Source organism: Neofelis nebulosa, chromosome 2, assembly GCF_028018385.1.
Source record: "Neofelis nebulosa isolate mNeoNeb1 chromosome 2, mNeoNeb1.pri, whole genome shotgun sequence".
NCBI classification, from domain to species: Eukaryota; Metazoa; Chordata; class Mammalia; order Carnivora; family Felidae; genus Neofelis; species Neofelis nebulosa.
In genome coordinates this window covers 160,623,996-160,641,561 of record NC_080783.1, presented here as the reverse complement: position 1 = coordinate 160,641,561, position 17,566 = coordinate 160,623,996, and the positions used below count along the sequence as shown (strand labels likewise).

Sequence of the window (17,566 nt, the reverse complement as noted above, 5' to 3'; positions counted from 1 at the left end):
GTTTAGGTTAAAAGTCATCAAGCATTAATTACTTAAGTACATATTGAGGGCCCAGGAAAAAGTCCCAGTGCTCTGGGTCATTAGAAAGTATCCTCTGGTCCAGTCCCTGTTTTGAGTATCACTGCATAAACAACTGAAACATGCAGTGTATAATTAAGTGATGAAACATATGGTATGAGTTATAAAAGCTTTAGGGATTTAGAGAGATCAAGCAATGAACTTTCCCAGTATAAAGGTAAGGAAGTGAAGCATCTCTTAGATTTGGTGGTCTTAATACTGTATTATGGAAAATTATTCTTCTCTAGGGTGTACTAGAATTTCTTATTTTAAGAAAAGCAAAATTTTCAGTAGGGGGAAAATTCAACAGGAGACAATATCATTGTGATGACTGTTAAAATAAGCATGAAGTCATAAACTGAAGTACAGAAACCACCAGTTTCCTTTATTAAAATTAAGGAAGAATAAAGAAAGGCAATATCTCTGTTGGTCTCCTGTGCTTGCACTGGATCAAATCTAGCAAGGGCACCATATGAAAAATGGCCACAGCATACCTAATTACCTTTCGTAATTACTTGGAGATCTGCAGCAACAAGAGAATCTCACATGGGTCCATTTGATTTCTGCTCCACAATTAGGTGTGCAATCAAGATTTCCCTTAGAAAACAAACAAGCAGAACTGTAAACAAGTAACTAACAGACAACAAAGGTAGTCACTTCTATGGCCCAAAGCCTTGCATCCAGAAAGACTATTCATTAAGGAAACTAGTTCCAGACTTTCGTGTCCACAAGAAATTCTCCTCAGAGTCCCCCAGTTTAAGCACATGTGTGGTCTGGGAGAAAGGATGCCTCTGTTCCTCTAACTCTAATCAACAAGATCAAGGATATAGCCACACACCATGTGACTTTCCAGGCTGTCGCTAGTTGGTACCAGGAAGAAGTTAATTACAATCAGTGAAACAATGTGGCATTTCATTTTGCAACCATGAATCATTGTCTGTCTGGTCTAGACTCCTGAGATTCATTTTCATAGTAAACTAATCTTTAGAGTGTCAGACTGTGATTAGTGATAGTGACACATTTTACAGATTGGGTCCTCAGAGCTGTGCCTACCCTGTTGCTATGGAAAGTTTGGTAGAGATCTTGGTGATAATAATCTTGACATTAGAAAAACTGGCATAAAAATTAAATATGTACCTCCTTATAAAAAAAATTTGACCAAGATTTCAATCTAGAATAGCTAAATGTTTCTTAGCAACCTATATAATTAAATTATAATAGATTATATTAGATGGGACCTACAGGTTTGTGAATTTATATTTGTGCGTTTGTGAGTTAATTACATTTACAGTTTACAGTAATATTTGAAAGGTCACACTCTAAAAAATTGTTATTGACTTGTTAGGTGTACATACCAAATACTCTGAATATTCCTAATGTGTTCTTACCTGTAAAAATGCAACATACTTAGAATTTTTTTTAATGTTTATTAATTTTTGAGACAGAGAGAGACAGAGTGAGTGCAGGGAAGGGGCAGAGAGAGAGAGAGAGAGAGAGACACAGAATCCGAAGCAGGCTCCAGGCTCTGAGCTGTCAGCACAAAGCCCAATGCAGGACTCAAACCCATAGATGGTGAGATCATGACCTGAGCCGAAGTAGGGCATTTAACCAACTGAGCCACCCAGGTGCCCCACTGCAACATATTTTTACAGAAAAGCATTATAGGTAAAAGGAGATTGTGAGGAAGAATTTGTAAGATTTACGATACTGTGGAGAATGCCATGGGTGAACCAAGGCAAGTGCCATTATAATAAATCCCTTTGCATCTCTTAAGAATGTTCATGGTTTCTGTGTTTGACAGGGTATTCATAGTCTTCCTGTAACTTATTAGAAGGATATTTAAATTCCACTCTGCTACTATGAAGAACAAGCTATTGAAGATGAACTCCTGCTGGTCTTCTTTTAGACATCAAGTTTTGTTCATCACACAAGAAAGAAAACTCACATTGCAGGGGGAAGAAAGAAATGAGTCCTTCAAGTCGTAAGGAGAAACACACTTGAAGGAAGTCGTTCTTACCTCCACTTTCCTCAAACATATAAACACAGTTATGGGACCAGGGCATTTACTCTCCAGTGTATGGTTAGAAAATGGGATTTAATGTGTGGGGGAAGGTTGGGGGAGGAATGCAGTTATATTAACTTCTATTTGCAAATGTGTATTCTTAGGAAGAAGCCTGTAGATCAGAATTGTGTGCAAATTTTTTCTATCAAGAATGAAAAGCTCCTAAAGAGTTTTCCTATGTACCTTTGTGCATAGCACTTAGGATAAGAGTTGCTGTCCACGACGAAGACTCAGACTTGGAGACTTCAAGTCTCATGCCAGACATTAACGTTCAAAATATAAAACATAGGAATTTTAGCACATGACCATTGAAAGAAAATGGTGCATGCCATTTGAAGATAGCCGAGGCTTTATGTAGCACCAAGTTACGTGCAAAAATAAGTCAGTCTTATGGTGCTGACACCAATCCTCTGGAAAACCTGAAGATGTAAACGTTGAGGAGTAAATTACAGCACTAGTAAAGTTAACCTGGTAGAGTCCAGAATGGCATATGCAGCAGAGAAAAAAGCAAACAGAAACAGTTCATGCTGTTATAATTGCTACAATTTCATTGGCAATTTAAATAAAATAATTCAAATTGCTGCAATTAACACACACATAGAATTTAAAAGATGGTGGGTGACCTCGCACAAAACATACTGTGGAATCAGCCCTCCTCCAAAGAATTAACCTTCATAAATCATTTGCATCCAAAGGACACCTGGCTTTATGCTCTGCAAAATTTATCAGCACAGGAAAAGCAAGGCTCCTAAATGAGAATGCCATCAACAGCAAGCACTGTCTCCTGGTTTATTTCATCCATATGAATACACAGAGACTGGATGTGTTACATTCACACACTCCCCAGCTGAAAGTGGGATTTTGCTTTTCTGCATGAGTGCCCCGCACAGCTGAGAAGAAACCGTTAGCTGTATTGCTGAGAAGTGAGTCTGATTCACGTTGACAGAGATTCCACTTTTACATGACTTCAGGGGCACAATACCATCTTGTCTGTGGTTTAGGTCTGGATAAAGGGCTCTTTCCATCAACACATTAGAGCATAGTAGCCACAAATTGTTATTTGAGATATGGAGGATATGAGTTCAATGTTTCTCCAGTCACCTGAAACTACATTTAAGACATACTATCTGGGACACATTGGAAGCCTTTTCTCTTATTAGGTCAGATTTATGCAAGCACAGAATGGGCAGTCCAAAGAATGATGATTTATGATCAAAAATTTAAAAAAAGTAACAGCTGGTTGAGTCTGATATGAGTGAATGATGACCTCTACTACCCTTGGCTCTGAGGTGTAGGTCTAGGAAATAAGGTAAGCCAGGTCTAGGAAATAATGTAAGCCATTTGAACTACTGCCTAATGTACAGGGCTCAAAAGCAGTTTTAACATCTAAAATGTGTATTTTTTTTTACCCCTTTAAAAATAATCTCCACTCTGGAAGGTACTATTTCAAGATCATAAAACTCTTCTGACATTTTTTTCAAATACCACTTCTTTATACTACAAAGACAAAGGGAGTTCCATTCACCATTCACATTTTCCTTCAAAATTATCGCACTAATTCTATGCTTATGGCTTGTAATATTTATATTGGTACCTGTTTAGTCAAAATAATATTTAAACAGGAATGTCATGCTACATCCCATTTATGTGATTGTTATCATACCATTACGATAGGAGAGCAAAAGCATAGCTAATAAAAGGACATAATTCAAGTCAGTTTGAAGGCGAAAGTAAAATTGTACCAGCTGTGGAAACAATAACTGAACTGGGAGGAAATTGTACCTCTATGCAAGTTTTTCACTAAGTGATACTCTCAAATGGGGACAGCAATAAACGAAAGCATTACTTAAATTAGCATCCCCTCTCCAAAGAGAATGGGAACCAGCCTATCACGGACATTCTGTGAATGATCACAACTGGATCCAGAAGTCTCTGGCAGAACAAAATGGGAGGAGATATAAAATAAAGCCAGAGGAGCTGCCAGAGGCAGGTACCTTGCTTATAAAAAGTTCAAGTCCAACTGGGGAGGGGGGGGGGAAAGGGTGTTGGCAAACTGAAAGAAAATAGAATGCAAAACTAGAAACAATATCAGAATTATTGAATACCAAAACTTCATATGCAAATAAGTAGAAATTAAAGCATGTTCTTTTTGAAATAAGTACTCCTTAAAAGTCTGCCAAAGTCAGATTCTTAAATGGCTATATGAATGTTAGTTGAAACTGCATAAATGGTGAATGCTCAGGAATAAAAAAAAAATTAGTAATTTATTCCCAAAGTGACCTTTTCCAGGCCATAATAAATCATCCATATATACTGTCTTTTTTCATGAACCTTCCGTTTAAAGAAGGCAAAAATGGAAGTACTGCTGAGAGCACAAGGCAGTCACGGACTCCAATAGGAAGCACATAAGCACTAATCTAACTTCTTGGCTGAAATTCATCATCGAAAGAAGTGCATGTCTTGTGATTACCTGCCCCAACTCATTCCTTCCTCATGCCTCACATTTCTGTTACCTTTAAGGAATGGTGGGGGAGGGGGATAGAAGAGTCACTGTTCTTGACATTTGCATTTGAATCTTGAGTAAGAAAAGAGGTTTTAAATAAATAAACAAAATGATGATTGAAAATTGCATTTGTCCCATTGAAACAGAAGCCAAGGAATTAACTTTTGAATTGGAGTTTTGAGACTCAAAATATTCAATATTACTCTTACTGGAAAGTGAACTGCTTAAAGCACAGTTATTCTGGCAGTAATAGTAATGAAGACTTTTCATCTTTTATCACCTTGCTCCTTTAACTAAAGTGTGAACCTAAGAGCCCCAGGCTCCTCTAAATTCAAGGTTTAAATTTTAAAGAAAAACATCTTTGGGAATATCTACAACTCCATTATAGCATTTCATGCAATTCAATCCAACACACTCTGCATTGTTGTTTACAAATTATGTGATCTTCAGCTACATTTATAAGACTGAATAGTCAGCTTTTAAATCAAAAAGCACAGACATGAGAGTAGGATTATATAATATATAAGTATATTAATACATTTAATATATTTTTTTTTGTTTTACAAATTAGGCCAGTTACAGCCAAAACACAGCAATGTAACTATTCTCATACCCAATAGAGAGTTTAAACAAAAGATAAAACCACATTTCACATTTTTTATGAATGACTGAATTTTAAATTTTAAGTGAATGGTACTTAAAATTCCCAGAATGGAAATGGGTTACCCACAAGCCACTGTCTACCATCATTCTATAATTACAAAACAAAATACTACAAAGTAAATGAGGTTGATAATTTGTTATAGTATTATAGCATCATAAGTATATTGACAATTTGATGTTATACTCTGTGTTAAAATATGTAGATATAGTAGAGTCTAAACACAATTTAAACAAACTTATATGTAATATTCAGCTTTAAAGAGTGTTTTTGCTAAAGGAATATAGATCAGCAAATAAGCAACAAAAATAGTAAAAAGTCTGAAACTAAAATATAGATTTGAGTCATCTTCAGAATGCATTGTTAATTTCACACTATCCCATGAGAAGAAGTACCCAGATCACAACAGATCTCATAACCCTGTGCAGCCACTAATGGACAATTTATTGACATGAATTTCTGTGACAGCATGCAGTGTTGGAAAGGGAAGAATGAGCTGAGGTCCATGACTCTCACTGGAAGTGAGTCTTTGCCTTGATCGAGCATATTGTACGCAGTCAACCAAAGCAGCAAAATATTTCTCGAAATGCTTTTATGACAAACTGAATACAGAGGAAATGGGGAAAAAAATCCAAGAATCTATATGAAGTAGCGGTACTAGCAGAAATAGACGGTGAGGAGGAAATTTTTCAATTTGACCAGAAAAACTACTGCCCAGAGAGAACGGTTAAGAAAACTAGAAGAACAAAGGTGTCAAAGTGGAAAAAGTAACCTTTAAATAGCGCTGGAGAGAAATATCAGAGGACTTAGAATAAAAGTATTCAGTAACCCACTATATTTCTTGTTAATATTTTATTTTCTTTAAGGAATATACTTCAGAAATCCCTTACATGAAATGACAAAAGTATGTCTGCTCTTTTTGAACATTGTGTCTCTCAAAGCATTACTTATGAATTATTTAACTTTTCTTATGTGTTCATATAGTGAATAATGATTAGGCAATAACTTAAAAGGAAGAGTTGAAGTCCAATAAATTGTTCCGTCCTTCACATATTAATATACATCTTAGGAACAAATAGCTCGCTTCAGTTCAAAAACTGTTGTAAGGTGTGGGTCCAATACCTGCACACTACAAGGACTTTGTTCTCCCTTAAGGAGTATATTTGCAGTGGTAGCTTACCTTTATTTTAACCACTTTAATCTGATTCCTTCTACCACAGGGCAACAAGCAGAAGCCTTTTTATGCAAATGATTGGGAGAAAGCTGTGATGAAAAGTCTGCATGTAGGAGTAAAATTGTAGATTTTTACCAACTGGATTTTTGTGCCTGGTGAAACCACTGCAGTTCTACTCATCACTTTCTCTGCATGCACCAGGATGGCAAGCTGCACCAGATCTTTGGGATCTGTCGTGATCACGGATTGTGATCAGGGGGCGTTTCCATAGCACTTGTACACATCTCGCTTTAAAAAAAACTCTGTGATGTTGATCACTGTACAATGTAAATGATGAAAGGAGTAAAAACTGAGTCAAAGAGCAGTGAAATGAGTCATTCCAGTTAAAGCAGAATACAAAGTTTGATTCCCAGACACCTGCTGAGGCAACTCTGACTCAAAGGTAACAACTTTTCAAATGAAATTTCACTAGCTATTCATTATATATGGTGAACAGGGGTAATTGATTAAACAGACTCTTTGGTGTCAAGCAGTGGGAAGCGAGATGTTTGTGACTAAGGAAGAAAATGCAGAAGGAGAGAAGAGTCAGGTCATATGCATTTTTTTAAACATGTATTTTATTTTTGAGAGAGAGCACGGGTGGGGGAGGGGCATAGAGGGAGGGAGACAGAGGATCCGAAGTGGGCTCCATGCTGACAGCAGCAAGCCTGATGTGGGGCTAGAACTCACAAAGCCTGAGATCATGACCTGAGCCATAGTGAGACACTTAACTGACCCAGGTGCCCCTGCATTTTTAACTGTTGTAAGTCACACAGCAAAAAATGTCTATTTGTGTATAATCATACTGGGGATATAGGGACCACACTGCATCTACCAACAAGAAACTAGTTTGCTTAATATAGCCTAACAAGTCCTAATTGGAACAGGCAGAAGAAATATGTGCGTACAATACTGTTATCCTAATGATAGAAATGCAACTGGCTATTAGCCAGATTGTTACTGTTTCCTTTACTGAAGCTTGTAATCCCCTGAAAGAAAATGGATTTAGCACTTAGTATTATACCAGGCATTATTTCCCAGGAACACAATCTTCACTAGCTTGCCTCTAAACTTAGAACTCCCACGTATCTCTATCCACTTCTCAACATCCCCACTGGCACCACCACAGGCCAGTATCCTCTCAATGCTCACCAAAACTTTTTCAATAGACTAGTAACTAGGCCCCTGGAAGAGGTTCTGCAGCATTTGGATCCAGTCTTCACACTACAACCAGATTTAGCTTTTTTTTTTTTTTTAATATTTATTTATTTAAATAATCTCTACCCCCAATGTGGGGCTTGAACTCATGACAACGAGGTCGAGATTTACATGTTCTACTGACTGAGACAGCCAGGTACTCCCAGTTAACTTTTTCAAATATCAATCTGATAGCCTCCAACAAACCCCACTATTAACCTTCGGTAGCTACTTTGCTCATAAGATTAACCTGGCCTGTAAACCTCTTGATAGCCTGGTCAACCATGCATACCTCAATATGCATAACTCTTGCACTTCTCCATGCTCCAGGCACACTGGGCTTATTCAATTCTGTGAATGTCCATGCTGTCTCCCACTACTGGGACTTTTTCCACACGCTTTTCCTCAGACTGGGATATTATCCATTATATCCACTTTCCAGCCTTACTTATGTTGTATTCTCCCTTCCAAGCTTACGTTCAAGGTTTACTTCCTTTAGTTGTTAAGTTTTATCATAGTATGATATTGCTTTCCTCCAAAGCACCAATCTTAGAAGATACTTATATGTGCTTTTGTCTGAGTAGATCTTTGGAAAATGTTTTTCTCGTGAAATATGAAACAACAGAGAAATGCACACAAAGCAGAAACGGGCAGTTTATCACTCATGTACCCACCACATAAGACGTAGAATTTTGCATGCAGAAACTCATGCCCTTATCCAATTAGTGTATACTCTTACCACTCCTCCAAAGGAAAGCACTGATATGACTTATATAATGAATACTGTGAAAATTTTCACTACCTAAGCATGCATCTTTAAACAGTGAGTGTAAATTTGCCTATTTTTTGAGCATTCTAGAAATAATCACATGATAATTATTCTTTGTGTCTTCATGGCTGATAATGCAAGCCTTAGCTTTCCTATTCTTACTCAAAGTTGACTTTATAATTTGTGGTTGCTTGTATTTCAGTGTAAACTTTCACCACATTTGCAACTTTCAACAACAAGAAAACACTTCATTGGAATGCCATTAAATCTGTTGATAAATTTGGGGAGAATTGACATTTTGACAATATTGAAGTTTCCAATCCATTAATATGGTATATTCCTCCATTTACTAAGCTTTTCTTTAATTTATCATGTTAATGTCTTATAGTTTTCAGTACAGAAAACTTTGACTTTTTTTGTTAGATTTATTCTTACGTTGGTTTTTTTAATGCTATTGTAAATTGTATCTGTTTTAAAATTTCAGTTTCTATTAATCTGTATAGAAATATAGTTAATTTGGGGTATTTACTTGTATCTAGGACCTTAATAAATTCAGTTATTGGTTTTAGTAGTTTTTTGTAGAATCTTTTGGATTTTCCACATAAACAATGTTGCCTGTAAATAATGAAAAAATTAATTACTTCCTTTCAATAATTATAATTCTATTTTTATTTTCCTTATTTATTGGTACAGCTAGGACACCAAATACAACGTTGTATGGATAAGAAAATAACAGGCATCTACATTTTGTTCCAATCTCAAAGAAAAAGCTTTCAATAATTCAAAATTAGGTATAATGTTTACTGTAGGGGTCTAGTGATACCTTTTATCTAATTAACAGTTTCCTTCTGTGTCTAGTATGTTAATCATAGACAAGTATTAAATTTTATTTTTTCAACTATTAGACTGATTACATTAGTTGTATCCATTATCTTGTTAATATTTTGTATAGTATTGATATATATTCAAATGTTAAATCAATTTGCTTTTCTATCCTTCTTTTGGCACTGACAGTATTATCCTTTGTATATAATAACCACATTTGGTTTGCCACTAATTTATTTAGATTCCTTAAAAATCTATGTTTATTAATAATATTGTTCTATAATTTTTCTTTGTTGTAGTGTCACTGTATCATTATTGTTACTGTGATTATTCTGATCTCATAAAATCATTGGGAGTCTTTTTCTCTATTTCCATTTTCTGAAAGTATTTAGTTTCATCTGTCAGCGGATTAATCTGGGACTTAAGTTTTCCTTGTGATAGTTTTCTAGTGCTTTAATTATAAATTTAATTTCTTAAATTTTCCATTTCTTACCATAGCAGTTGTCTTTTAGGAATTTTTCAATTTTATCTAAAAATTTAAACATACATCATAAGTGTTCTTGTTATTTATTATTTTATTATTAGAATCTATAATAATGTTACATGTTTTAATCCTTATATTGTGTATGTATGTGTGTATTTTTAATTTTTAAAAAATGTTGATTTATTTATTTATTTTGAGAGATAGAGAGAGCATGAGCTGGGGAGGGGCAGAGAGGCAGGGAGAGAGAGAATCTCAAGGAGACTCCATGCAGAGACTGATGTGGGGCTCAATCCCACAAACCATAGGATCTTGACCTGAGCCATAATCAAGAGTTGGACACTGAACCAGCTGAGCCACCCAAGTACACCATGTGTTTGTATTTATTGCTTTTTATTAGCCTCATCAGAGTTTGTCAGTGTTATTAGTCCTTTCAAAAAAAGCTCTGGGATTTGTTGATCCCTTTACATGTTTATTTTCTAAGTTGTTAATTTCTATGCTCAGCTTTATTATTTTCTTTTTTCTATATTCTGAAATATATTTTTTCTAAAATATTTGTATTATTAGATCATTGATTTTGAATGATCTCAATTAGTCTAATTTCATAAGTTTTAATGTACATTAATTTTATTATTTTGCTAAAAATATTTCATTACTTCCTTGACTATAGGCATATTTATTATATTAATTTTTTATTGATTTCTAGATTAATTGAATTTTGAACAAAGTATACACTCAGATTAATTTTTGAAATTTATGGATATTTGTTACTTTTTGTAAAGGTTTCATATACATTTGAAAAGAATGTATATTCTTCAGTTCTCAAGTACTTTATGCTTTGTACATTAGGTCAAGTTTATTAATTATGTTGTGAAAATCTTCTATATCCACACTGTTTATTCTATTAGTTACAAATAAAGAGTGTTAAAATATCCCATCACAATTGTAGATTTACCTAATTTTTCCATGTTTTCATGAATCATTATCACATATTTTATCCATTTTTTGTTGTCCATTTATACTTTTTATTTTATACAGTTTTCTTTATCCATTAATCAGTTGATGGACATTAGGGCTCTTTCCATAGTTTGACTATTGTTGATAGTGATGCTATAAACACTGGGGTGCATATATCCCTTCATATCAGTATTTTTGTATCCTTTGGATAAATACCTAATAGTGAAGTTACTGGGTCATAGGTAGCTCTATTTTTAATTTTTTGAGGAACCTCTATACTGCTTTCCAGAGTGGCTGCACCAGTTTGGATTCCCACCAGCAATGAAAAAGGGTTCACTTTTCTTTGCATCCTTGCCAACATCTGTTATTTCCTGAGTTGTTCATTTTAGCCATTCTGGCAGGTGTGGGGCCATATCTTGTTGTGATTTTGATTTGTTTTTCCCTGATGTTGAGTGATGTTGAGCATCTTTTCATGTGTCTGTTAGCCATTTGGATATATTCTTTGGAAAAGTGTCTTTTGCCCATTTCTTCATTGGATTACTTGTTGTTTGGGTGTTGAGTTTGATAATTTCTTTATAGATTTTGGATACTAACCCTTTACCTGATTTCCTTTGTAAATATCTTCTCTCATTCCATTGTTTGCCTTTTAGTTTCGTTGATCATTTCCTTTGCAGTGCATAAGGTTTTTATCTTGATGAGGTCCCAATAGTTCATTTTTGCTTTTGTTTCCCTTGACTCTGGAGACCTGTTTAGTAAGAAGTTGCTGCAGCTGAGGTTAAAGAGGTTTTTACCTGTTTTCTCTTCTAGGATTTTGATTTGGTCCTGTCTTACATTTAGGTCTTTCATCCATTTTGAGTTTATTTTTGTGTATGGTATAATAAATTGGTCCAGGTTCATTCTTCTGCATGTTGCTGTCTAGTTTTTCCAACACCATTTGCTGAAGAGAGTTTTTTCCATTGGATATTCTTTCTTCGATACATTTTTTTTCTGTATTTTACTTTGATCTTTTAGAACCTCCTGCAAACAGGATTTAAAAAAATTTTTGTCTGCCAATCTTTGCATTTTAAGTGAAATTAATCAATTTACATTTAACATAATTACTATGAGTATTTAAATCTATCATCTTACTGTTTCTATTTATGTGTTCTATATTTTTTGTCTCCTCTCGAGTTTTTGCTTGAGTTAGCATTACTTATTGTACTTCCTCCATCTATTTCTTGAAACTTATATATTTCTTTACTATTCTCTTAATGATTAATCTGGAAAATAAAACAAATTTTGAATTATCAAAGCCCAACATTGTCATTCATACCTTTTTTCTAGACAATTCAAAGACCTTTGAACACTATAATTTCATTTATTTCTTACTGGACTTTTATGCCATTGGTATCATGTATTTTAATTCTACACATATTGTAGAACACTGAAACCACAGTTATTCTTTTTTTTTTAAGATTTTATTTTGTAATGTTTATTTGGGGGGGGGGGAATGGAGCATGAGCAGGGGAGGGACAGAGAGAGAGGGAGACACAGAATCTGAAGCAGGCTCCAGTCTCCAAGCTGTCAGCACAGATCCTGACGTGAGGCTTGAATTCACAAACCGTGAGATTGTGACCTGAGCTGACGTTGGAAGGTTAACCAACTGAGCCACCGAGGTACCCTCGTTGTTATTCTTTTATAAGATCAATAACTATATATTTAAACTTTTCATAATTCTTCATTTTGCCCACATTTTTATCTTCCATCTTATTATAGATTGAATGTTTATGTCCCCCCCCCCCCCCCCCCCCCAGGATTCACCTGTTGAAGTCCTAATCTCCAATTTTATGATATTTGGAGTTGGGGCCTTTGGGAGGTACCTAGAGTTAGATGAGGTCATGAGGGTGGAGCCCTCATGAGGGGATTAGTGTCCTAAGAGACACCAGAGAGCTCTCCCTCTCTCCACACACACTCACTGAAGAAAGGCTATGTGAATATACAGGGAGATAGCACTGGGTACAAGCCAGGAACAAAACTCTCACCAGAAACTGAATTGGCCAGCACTTTGACCTTAGACTTCTTAAGGCTGCAGAATTGTGAAAAATAAATTTCTGCTTTTTAAGCTACCCTGTCTAAGGTATTTTGTTTTGGCAGTGCAAGCTGACTAATACATGTTTGGACTAATTTCCTGTCTGAAGCACATTTTCTATTATTTCCTTAAATGTGAGTCTGTTAGTAATTAATTTTCTCAGCTTTTGTTTTCCTGTAATGTCTTTTTTTCATCCTCATTCTTAGAAGGTATTTCTATTTTAAAAGTTTTGGTTAGCAGCCATTATCCTTCAGATATTTATAATTGATATTCCTTTGTGTTCTACTTTCTTTTTTTCCTACTGCTAAATCAGCTCTTAGTATAATTGCTGTTTCTATAAAAACATGTCTTTTTTTTTTTCTTCTGGCTGTTTTAAAGTTTTATCTTTGTTTTTGTTTTGAAACTAATTTACTATGTTTTTCACCCAGGTGAGAATTTATTTTTATTCCTTGGAGTTCATAGGGTTTCTTCAATTAATGACTTGATGTCTTTCATCAACTTGAGAAAATTCTTAGCCATTATCTCTTGTTTCCCATAACATATTATAAACTTCATGAAAGCAAGATCTATGTCTGCTTTTTTAGTCACTATTATATCATAGGACCAAAAGTGTTTCATAAGTGTTGATTTATCAAAAATTCTTCTGGGACTACATCTCAATACATTCTTCCCTAATTCTTTCTATTCTAATTTCAATATTTCTCTGTGCCTGTCAGTATATTGTCCTTAAATACATTATACTTATTACACTGAGACCACAGTGTTTCTCAATCAAGGCACACATCTGTGGGTATATTCAGTTATACCTTGGGGGTAAACAAAGCTATGAAATAAATGTGGCTCAACTTTCAAAGCTATTTGGGGTAGATATATTTTTTAACTAGTTAAGCAATCACCTAGGTAATTTGAAATATATTTTATACATAACACAGATGGGATGGAATCAGGATGGTGCTAAGGAGTTTCTGTCTGCAACAGAGAACTTCTCTGGAGGGAGTGACTGGGCATATTCTCATGCATCTTATGTTTTATCTATTGACTTTGGATTGGATTTTCTTTTGAAAAAGGACTAGAATGCAAACTATGCATTCTTTTTAAAATTAAGGGGCACTTGGGTGGCTCAGTTAGTTAAGCATCCAACTCTTGATTTTGACTCAGGTCATGGTCTCATGGATTCATGAGAATGAACCCCATGTAGTGCCTTGCACTGACAACACAGAGTCTACTTGGGATTCTCACTCTCTCCTTCTCTCTCTCTCTCTCTCTCTCTGCCCCTCCCCCACTTGTCACACACTCTCTCTCACTCAAACAAATAAATAAACCTATTTTTTTTAAAAAATAGTATAAATGTCAAAGTATTCATGCCATGTTCCCAGGTCATCATTCTCTCTTCATTAGAGATATTTCAGAAACACTGTATATTCTCTATCCAGAGTTTATTTGTAAATCTCTGCAAGACATGAGGTATTGTAATGGCATAACTTTTTCTCTTAATCATCTTTACATGCCTAGAGCCTAGCACAATTTAAAAGAAAAAAAAAGTGTAAGCAATGAACGATACTGTGTATTGCAGTCACTTCATGTCTCTCAGAATAACTTCTTTGGGAAAAAGTAGTGGGTAGCAATGACAAACCCTGGAAAAGTCTTAAGAAAAGCCATTAAAAAAATTACTCAAGAAAAGGATATAAAACCTTTACTCATAAAAGGTAAGCACATCTGACACAATCTGTTTCAGCAATATTAGTAAAGCTAAACTGGAATAACTGACATTCCATATAATCATGTGAGTTAATATATTCACTCTAACACATTTTGCATCTATTTGTTTATCTCTGTATAAACAGCAGTGAAAGATCTACTGTTTGCTAGCTGCTTAACTTTTGTGAGTGTAGCATAATTATAAGTGAGTTGATAAGTAATGAAAACATTAAGTGTTGTGTAAAGATTATGACTCCAGTGCCTAGTAGGCCAATTAAATTTGATGTTTGTTACTCTGTCTCAAAGTAAATAATGATATGTTTTCCCTTGTGCCTATGTAAATAGCTGATTGATAACAATACAGAAGTGGTTATGAAGGCCAAATCTACTCATTAGATATGTGACTAAGCAACTCATTTTACAGTTAAGGTGACTGGTAGTGCACACTGTGATACCATATAGATGAAATCAATGTTGGACCTTAATAAGTGCAACATAGTAAAGAGTTATATGTTTGGTTTTTTTTTTAATTTATTGAACTGTGTAGGAACAAGAAACCAATGTCATGAAGAATTAGTATTTGTAAGCCAGGACTTGATTGCTAACGCATTTGCCTGAAACCAAAAAATAACAACATGAAGTATAACAAAACTTATAGAAAGTGAAATTATATGAGGCCCAGGACATTACACACTATATAGATTCAGTGAATATATGTTAACTTTAAGTTGTTATTTTTCTTCTTGTTTTTTTTTTTTTGTTCTTAACTTTCCTTGTAGCAATAAATAGTATGACAGATGAATAGTCCCTTTAAAATAAATTTTGTCAAACATTTTAAAGTTTAAGGTCTGCTATTATTTTTACATTTGACTCCAGAGTGGCAAAGTGACAATCATTAGTAGATATAAAAATAAAGCCATTGAATAATGGCAAACTTTCTGAAAGCTAAAAGCAAAAAACAACAAGAAATTTTTAAAAACAGAGGGAAAAAAGACCTATTTTCATAGAAGCAATAATTAGACCACAGAACCTTTGGATTGTATCTGAACTTTTTAATAGGCAGATCAGAAATCTAAGGGAATGAGAAAAGTAGGTTTCCAAAATTATTTCTTCGAAAGATTTTATATCTTGTAAAAGGCATAGACTAGTTATGACAAGAAATATCAAGATTGTGTTGGATGGTCTTAAACTTATTTGATAATTTTGTATTGACATTTTAATTTTTTAATTACACCAGACTGAGTGAGGGCTGGGAGGTAACATAAACTAGTTGGTAATATAGAAGTCTCAATAAAGCCCTACACTTTGGTAAAAGTAAAGAGCTGCCTTGGATTCTGAAGAATAAGATAAAATTCCACACATTAAAATGATGAAATTGTACCTGGATTACATATTATGAACACGAATTCCAATTTCACAAGGTTGATAGAAGTGTTTATTGGGGTTTGGACACCTACCACCTTTATTTCAGAGCCAGAGGCTTTGATAGAAGTAAAGAATAGGAGACAAATTTGGAAGATGTCTGATGGGTCATATTAAATCATCCTGATCCTTGAAACAAAATTTGGCCCACCATTGTAAAGAAAACCAAACTGTTTAAAATTGCATTGCACTGGTTATTTTATTGGAGCCTAGCCTTTTTGAATCATCCTCTCTCTCTATTTTTATAATAACTTCATTAAAGTCAGAAATAGGTTTCTAAAGTTACAAGGTGAAAATTATCATTTAAAAGATAAATTAGTAATTCCGGAAAATGTTTTACTATCAAAAGACAATATTTACAATAACTGCAAATCTTCTTTGCTTGCCACAATTAACCATCTGGCAAATGGGATATAATTAGGTCATCATTTGGCAATGTGATTTCAATAGACAGGCAGAATACTAATAACACAATGAGCCAAGTTCCATAATCTAATCTAATTCATTATCATTTCTCCAGCACTTCATTTTTGTTTTAAATGACTCTATTTGTTAATCATTCAACATCTCTTTGCTGAAGATAAATAATACAGCACATTCCCAATTGATAGACATGAAAACTGAAAATAAACAGAGTAATTTATCCTTGGTCATACTGCCAATTTTTAAAAAGGCCACATTATTAATTCAGCCTCTGATACCTTCTGATACATTTCACTCAAGAAATATTTACTAAGACACCTACCATGTGTTAGCACCGTATAGGCCACTACAAAATCAAAGACCATATGAGCCCTGGCATAAATGAGCTTAGAGAAACAAGTAAGAAAAAATTGCACATGCAAGTTTTAAAGTAAAGTGATAATACACAGTTCAGAATGACCAGATTTTCTGGAGATTAGGAGTAACCAGGAAATTCTTCATGAAATGGGTCATGAGCATGTGTTTCAATAAGTTTGACAGGTGAAGAGATGGCTATGGGAGTTGAAGAAAATAGAAGCCTAGAATGATCTTCTCTCTCTTCTCTTTTCTTCATTATTCTCTCTTCTCTCTCTCTTCTTTCTTCTTCCTCTCTCTCCTCTTCTTTCTCTTATCTCTCTACTCTCTCTTCTCTTTTTTTCTTTCTGCTCTCTCTCTTTCTCTCCTCTTTCTTTCTTCTCTTATTCTCTCTTTCTTTCTTATTGAACTGACAGTATAGGTGGTAGCCTCAACCAGTTTGGGTGATTAATGTGGAGTAGCAGCAGATTGAGGAGATAAAGTAATGAGCTCAATTTTTACATGACTGATGTTGAGGCTTGATGTATAAAATCTAAGAATTTTTTGGTCTACTTCTGGAGCTATTGATAAAGACACAATTAATATAGTTGAAATGCTGGGAATAAAAAAGGGTGGCCAACAAGAATTTACTGAGTAAAAATAGACAAGGGCTGAGAATAGAGTTCTGGGACAACATTTTTATTTAAGCGATGAGTCGAGAGGTCACCAAAATATTTTAAGTAGGAACTGTCAGGAATAGAAAGAGAAGCAGAATATAGTGTCATAGAAACAACAAACAAAAAATCAGAAGGGTGAACCAGTCAGTTTTTTTCTTTCTGTGTTGATGCTGTATAAAAAAAAACTTACAAAATATTAGCACTTATAACAAAACATCTG

General features: G+C 34.5%; 1 long non-coding RNA gene across 1 annotated transcript in view; it reads right to left on the bottom strand.

The window, feature by feature from the left end:
* Positions 1-559: 559 nt before the first annotated feature.
* The window catches only part of LOC131504558 (uncharacterized), a 79,869-nt gene continuing 62,862 nt past the window's right edge, over positions 560-17,566 (bottom strand). The window contains exon 3 of the long non-coding RNA XR_009258052.1: positions 560-654. This is a non-coding gene — a long non-coding RNA (uncharacterized LOC131504558). The remainder of the gene's footprint in view (positions 655-17,566) is intronic.